Source organism: Carlito syrichta, unplaced genomic scaffold (assembly GCF_000164805.1).
Source record: "Carlito syrichta isolate Samal-C Ts95f unplaced genomic scaffold, Tarsius_syrichta-2.0.1 Scaffold90614, whole genome shotgun sequence".
In the NCBI taxonomy this organism is placed as follows: Eukaryota; Metazoa; Chordata; class Mammalia; order Primates; family Tarsiidae; genus Carlito; species Carlito syrichta.
The window spans coordinates 131,131-138,496 of record NW_007034710.1 but is presented as its reverse complement, the minus strand read 5'-3'; positions in this window follow the sequence as shown (position 1 = coordinate 138,496).

Below are 7,366 nucleotides of genomic sequence, written 5' to 3'. Positions count from 1 at the left end.
CCTTCCAAGTAGCTGGAACTACAGGCGCGCACTACCATGCTCGGCTAATTTTTTATTTGTTGTAGAGATGAGGTCTCGTCAAGTTGCCCAGGCGGGTCTCAAACCTGCGGGCTCATGCAATCCACTCACCTCGGCCTCCTGGGATTACAGGCTGAGCCACCGAGCCCGGCCCACATTGCAGTTTTGATCTGCATTTCTCTGATGATGAGTGAGGCTGAGCACTTTCTCATGTGTCTTTTGACTGCTCCTATGTATTCTTTTGAGGAGTGTCTGTTCATGTGCTTTGCCCACTTTTTAATGGGATTATTTTTTTTTCCTGTCATTCCATTTGAATTCCTTGTAGATGTTAGTCTTTTGTTAGATGCATAATGTGCAAATATTTTCTCCCATTCTGTGGGATGTCTTCCTGCTCTCTTGATAGTTTCTTTTTCTGTGCAAGTTTTCCAGTTTGATGAGGTCCCATTTGTCTATCTTAGCTTTTATGGCATTTGCTTTTGGGGACTTGGTCAAGAATTCATTGCCTACTCCAATGTGCATAAGGGTGTTTTCTATGTTTTCTTCTAGGATTAGTATAGTTTGAGGTTTTATGTGTAGGTCTTTGATCTATTTGGAGTTGATTTTTGTGTCTGGTGATAGGTAGGGGTCCAGTTTCTTTCTTCTTCAGCCATTGGTCAGTCGGTTTTTCCAGAACCATTAGCTATCCCTCTTTGAGGACGATATTATTCTATACCTTGAAACCCAAAGGAGTCCATCAAAAGCCTCCTAGCACTGATAAATAACTCTGGTAGAGGCTCAGGGCACAAAATCAACATGCAAAAGACAGTTGCATTTCTATACACCAGGAACAAGCAGACAGAGAACCAAATGAAAAGCACAATCCCATTCACAATAGATACACACACACACACACACACACACACACACACACACACACACACACACAAATACCTTGGCACCCACCTAACCAGAGAATTGAAAGACCTTTACAATGAGAATTACAAAGTAACACTGCTCAAAGAAATCAAAGACAACACAAACAAATGGAAAAGCATCCATGTTCATGGATTGAAAGAATTAATACTGTCAAGATGTTCAAGGCAATCTACAGATTCAGTGCAATACCCATCAAATCACCAACATCATTTTTCTTGGACCTAGAAATGACAATACAGAAATTAATATGGAAACAGAAAGAGCACAAAGAGCCAAAGCAATCTTCAGCAAAAGAAACAAAGCCGGAAGCGTCACACTTCCAGACTTTAAACTTTATTACAAGGCTACAGTAACTAAAACAGCCTGGTATTGGTACAAGAATAGGCACATAGACCAATGGAACAGGACACAGATTCCGGAAGCAAAAACATGGACTCTCAACCACTCATCTTTGACAAAGGCACCAATAACAATCACTGGGGAAAGAAGTCTTCCTTCCTTCCTTCCTTCCTTCTTTCCTTCCTTCCTTCCTTCCTTCCTTCCTTCCTTCCTTCCTTCCTTCCTCTCTCTCTCTCTCTCACTTTCTTTCTTTCTTTCCTTTGTAGAGACAAGTTTTCACTATGTTGTCCAGGCTGGTCTTGAACTCCTGGACTCAAGCAACCTGCCCGCCTTGGCCTCCCAAAGTGCTGGGATTACAGGCATGAGCCACTTCATTATTTTTGTTAGAACTTGTCATTATATTGTTTTACTCTGGGGGGAGGATCCTGTCTCCATGATCAAATTATAAGTTCCATGAGGACAAGGACTGTTTATTTTACTCATCCTTGTCTTCCCAGTGTCTTGGAGAGGTCTTAGTGTGGGGTGCTATTTAATAAATATTTTGTGATTAAACAACTATTCAAGTATTGATCCAGCTTCTGTTCCTTTGGCTTCAGGCTTTTACTTGAATGTCCCTTCATCAGAAAGGCCTTCTGCAACCATCCTGCATAAAATGGAACAATGGATCTCCTGGCATTGGCTCCTTGATTTTGGTGAGAAATTGTGCATCCCAAGTCTGGCCCCTGGTGTTGGGTAAGACATGGCTTGGCCTCTGCCTCTTGGCCCTCTGCCCTGGACCTCTATCCCACCCAACTCCAGCCTTCAGGACTCCTGTCCTCATTCAAGACCTACCCTTCCCCTCCCAGAGGCGATGGGACATACTGAGACAGAGCTCAAGTAACATGCTCTGGTTTACACAATAATGAAGACTTGGGATCAGAAGTCAGGTTTGGGGCTTTCCATCCTGGCCAATGCTCTCTCACCTTATGGTGCTCATCCTGTATCTCTGTCTCAAATCAAAGTGACTCATGTTGGGTTTTCAGATGGGCAACCCCAAGGGTTATGGAGTGTATGGGCATTTGAAGTGAAAAAAGAAACAAGAATTCAAGTGTCTAGCTAGAAGAACTCAAAGGACCAAATCTGCCCCCAGGGCTGGAATTAGGCACCCAAGGGGCAGATGGAGCAATGGCTCCCATTTCACATCCAAGAGTGGCCGCTGGGTGATAGGCCTGACCTCCTTTCCCAGGACTTGCCAAAGGGAGGCTCTGAGCTCATCATGGCTGGGCCTCCAGCCTTCCCTTTCCAGTAAATTCTGAGAGTGCTGTCCTCAGAGAAGTGGTGATTTAGGGATAGAACAGCAACAAGTTTCGGTGAGTCCAGAGAATTCCCTAGGTCTCCTCTTGCCTTCTCTTCCCTCTGCCCTTTATTTTTTAATTTCATTTTTTGAGTTGGAGTCTCACTCTGTCACCCAGGCTGGAGTGCAGTGGCACACTCATGGCCACCGCAACCTTGACCTGCTGGGCTCAGGTGATCCTGCCGCTTCAGCCTTCCAAGTCGCTGGAACTATAGGCGTAGGTCATCAAGTCTGTCTAATTTTTTTTTGATTTATTATAGAGATGAGGTCTTGCCAAGTTGTCCAGGTTAGCCTCGAACCTGTGGGCTCAGGCAATCCTCTCACCTCAGCCTCTCAAAGTGCTAGGATTATAGCCCTCTCCACTTTAAAAGAAGGAAATGAGCAGAAATCCCAGGGAAGAGAGATGAGGCATCTGGGTATGAAATAAAGTGGAATGCAGAATCACAGGAGAAGGTCTTTTTCTGCACTGGGCAGAGTTTTGGGGTGAGACGGGGCATTGGGTGGAGACAGGTAGCCAGAAGTAGGTGGAGGATGGAGGGGAAGTTGAGGCTCCTGCAGGCTTTGAATGAGAAACCTGCCCTCGGGCCCTCGAAACAGTCACGTGTGGTCTCCTTCTGGCTCTGCATACAGCAAAGTCTTTGGGTTTAGGCAAAGAAGGCCCAAGGACGCTTGTGTGGGCAGCTCTCAACCACAAGCCTCCACCAAAGAGTTTCTGACTCATCCTGCGACTCCTTCTTACATCTCTCAACAGGGGAAACTCCAGGGGGAAGGGACATCCCCTGCCTTCCTGTTCAGGACCATCTTCTTTCCTGGGAGGCAGGGTGAACGTGGAGAGGGCTTTCTCCAGCCTCATCATCCCATATCCTCTTCCTCCGTTTTCTCTCCATCAAGCTCTATGTTCCTTTTGGGAGCTGAGTGAGAGACGCAAGTTTTATTTACAACATTTTAGGCTCACACTTGTAATCCCAGTGCTTTGGGAGGCGAAGCGGGAGGATTGTTTGAGCCCAGGAGTTCATGAGTGCCCTGGGCAACATAGCAAGACCTTGTCTCTACAAAAACATTTAAAAATTAGCTGAGTATGGTGGCACACAAATGTGGTCCCAGCTACTCAGGAGGCTGAGTGAGAAGGGGAGCCCGAGCCCAGGAGTTCAAGGCTGTGGTGAGCCTTGAGTGTGCCACTGCACTCCAGCCTGGGGAACAGAATGAGACCACGGCTCAAAAAAACCTTTTTTTTTTAATCAAGAGAATAAACTCTGACCATGGTGGAATTTCCAGCATGAGTCATTGTATACATCGGATTGCAGAGTTGAAACTTTGAAGATATTTCTGTGTTCTCAGAACCTCAGAGATTAATTTCTAGACATTGCTTCCTCCTCAGGGAAACTTCAGAATATAGGACAAGATCCTTATAATTATTTACATTTACTTATTTATGTGAGACAAGGATTTGCTCAGTTCCCCAGGTTGGAGCACAGTGATGCCATCATAGCTCACTGTAACCTCAGATTCCCAGGCTCAAGTGATCAGTCTGCCTCAGCCTCCCTAGTTGCTGAGGGCACACCTGGCTCATTCTTAAAAATATATATATTTTGTAGAGATGAAGCCTCACTATGTTGCCCAGGCTGGTCACAAACTCCTGGCCTCAAGTGATCCTCCTGCCTCAGTCTCCCAAAGTGCTGAGACTACAGGTGTGAGCCTCCATGCCTGGCCAGGGCAAGACCCTTATGGAGGCAATAGGCTGTACATTTCAAGTTGTAGGATGCTCTGGACCCCTGTGCCTATCTGTCCTCTTCTCTGGGCTCAGTATATCATCTTGTACATGCCGAGCTCTCAAAAACTCTCCAAAGCTGTGTGATACCCAGACAGTTTGCCCCCGGCAGCTTACCTGTGCATTCTCTCCCATGTTTTGATGGTGTTGGATAGGGTACCACCTGGGGGCTCTCTTCTGATTGGCAGATCTCGCTGGACATGGGATGCATTCAAGCAGCACACAGGCTGCCTGTATAAGCCATGAGCCTGATAGCAGGGCTCCTGCCCTGGCTGCTGCTAGATTTGCACAGCGACCCTGGAGAGAGGGCTTGAAATGGCTGGGCATTAAGTGCAAAGAAAAAGCACTCAGAGGCATGGAATCTATAGGAAGTTCTCAACATACCTATGAGCTCTGTTCTGAGAGCACATTTGTAAGTCCAGTTTGTTTGAAGGTCAACAAAGTTAGCCTAGATACCTGATTCACACAACTGGCTAGACAGTACTGTATGTATTGAACAGGTTATACTGACACCTGGTGGAGGGAAATAATACATAAAAACACAGGTGTTCATCCTTAAAGTTTGTAACTTGAAGGTTTGTATGTAGGGGACCTACTGTATTCACATTGATTCAGGGAACCAAAGAAAAAGATTGTTGGAGAATAGAATTGGAGAACAGAATGTTCAGGCTGTGTGTCCACTGAACTTAGACACTTCGTGCACCTTCCCAGCTCTCCTCTAACTCAGCAGTGGCTATTCCCCAGTCTCTCTTGCTGAGTCCTCTGTGTCTTCATACTTCTCAGTGTTGAAGGGCCCTACAGCTCAGTTCTTCCTTCGTGTAGCTCACATAGTCTGTTGTTGACCTCATTTTGTTTTAGGTCTTTGAATACCTCCCATATGTTGAGAACTCCCAGAACTCTCAACCTAGACTTGTATCTTCAACTGCTACAAAACAGCTCTGCTTGGAGGTCAAACTCAACAGGCCCTCACTGCATTCCTGGTTCTCTCCCATCCACCCCCAACAAGCCTGCTCCAGCCATCTTGGTTGACAGTAACTCCAATCTTCCTGGAGCCCAGCCAAAAATATTGGGGCCATTCTTGGCTCCTCTATTTCACATCCACACTCAATGACTCATAAAATAGGTCTAGCCAGGTCTATCTTAAAAATACATCCAAAATCCAATCACCTTTGACCACCTCCATTGGTACTGCACCAGTCCAAGCACCATCATTGATTGCCTCAATTACTATAGCAGCTTCTTATCGAGACTTTCTGCCTCTACCTTAGCCCCCTTGTCTATTTGTAGTGCAGCAGGAAGAGTGATTCTTTAAGAAAATAGATCAAATCATGTTCCTACTCCACTCAAAGTCCTGAAATAGTTGCACATGTCACTCAGAGTAAATGCCAACGTCCTCACAGTGGTCGGCTTGACCCTCTGTGATCTGTCCCCAAACACCACTCTGACTTCATCTTCAATTAGTCTCCCCCATTGTTCGCTCTAGTCTAGCCACACTGGCCTGCTTGCTGTTTCATGGGCATGCCAGTTCTGCTCCTGCCTCAAACCTTTGTGCAGAGTGTTCCCCCGCCTAGAGTATTTTCTCCCCAGATACCTCAATGGCTATTTCTTTTTCTTTTCTTTTTTTTTTTAAGGCACGGGTCTCATTCTGTTGCCCAGCCTGGAGTGCAGTGGCATGGTCACTCCTGGGCTCAGATGATCCTTCTGCCTCAGCTTCCCAAGTAGCTGGGACTACAGGCACATGCCACCATACCTGGCTAATTTTTTTGTAGAGATGAGATCTTGCTATGTTGCCTTGGTTGGCCTCCAACTCTGGGCTCAAATGATCCTCTTACCTTGGCCTCCCACAGTGCTGGGATTACAGGCGTGAGACACTATGTCTGGCCACCATGGCTAATTTTAAAAATCTTCTGCCAATACTTGCTAAAATATAATTTTTCAACAAGATCTTCCTTGATCCCTCTATTTAAAACTTTAATCTGGAGCTCTTTTACTCTGTTCCACTTACTTTTTTGGTATCACCCTGTAACATACTATACAATTTACTTATTTAATATTTTTTTATTGTTCCCCTTCTCTTTAAAAAAATAAATGCCACAAAAGCAGGGATGTTTGTTTTGCTTATGACTGGCTTATGACTGGCATATGGTGGGTCTGTTAAATGAATGAATACATAGCAATGGAGCCAGGGATTGTCTTACAAAAGAGGCAAATGAAAGGCAGGCAGTGGAGTCCACAGAGCACAGGAGTTCAAGTTGTGATCATTTATAATTGAGGACCAGAGAGACTCCAGGTCACAACGGGAACTAACGCTGGACCAGAATGGTCCATTCTGATGCCCCCTGGGGTCTGTTATCTGGTCATTGAGAACAAACCAATCTGATGAAAGAAAAATCAGTCATCCTGTCAGCTAGACTCCATGAATGGGCATGACTTCTAGATTATTCTCTTTCACCTTGCCTTGGTCAGTGGGAGGATGCATCATATTTCATGATGCAAAAGGAAACATACTCAATTATGTTTTTCCTCTTTTGCGCAGACATAAAACACGAAAGGAAAAGTGAAAAGTGTCACAAGTGGAAGATCTTCTTCATTCGAATCCCGGCTGGGGTGAGAAGCAGAGCTTGAGTGAGCTGGAAGAGGAATGTTTTCGTAGTGGATCCTATGTCCCTACACAGGCAAGGATGCTGATTTGTAAATTGCTTGTGATCTTGGCAGACACAACAGCCACTTCCATCCTGCCTAAGGGCTAAGGCACAGCACCAGAGAGGGACACAGGTAATGATAAAGAACAAGCTATCTGACTGTTTTGGGACCCAGTCAGGAGCAATGCTCAAACCCAACTGCATCTTTCTGCTTCTAGTCTCAGACCCTTTGACTTGGGCTCTGGTACCTGCGTTCCTTGTTGGTTTCTCCTTCAGTGTGGTCCTTCTGACAGTTGTTCCACCTTATGGATATGGTGACTGTAATGATTAGTAGCATTTCCTTTCACTCTC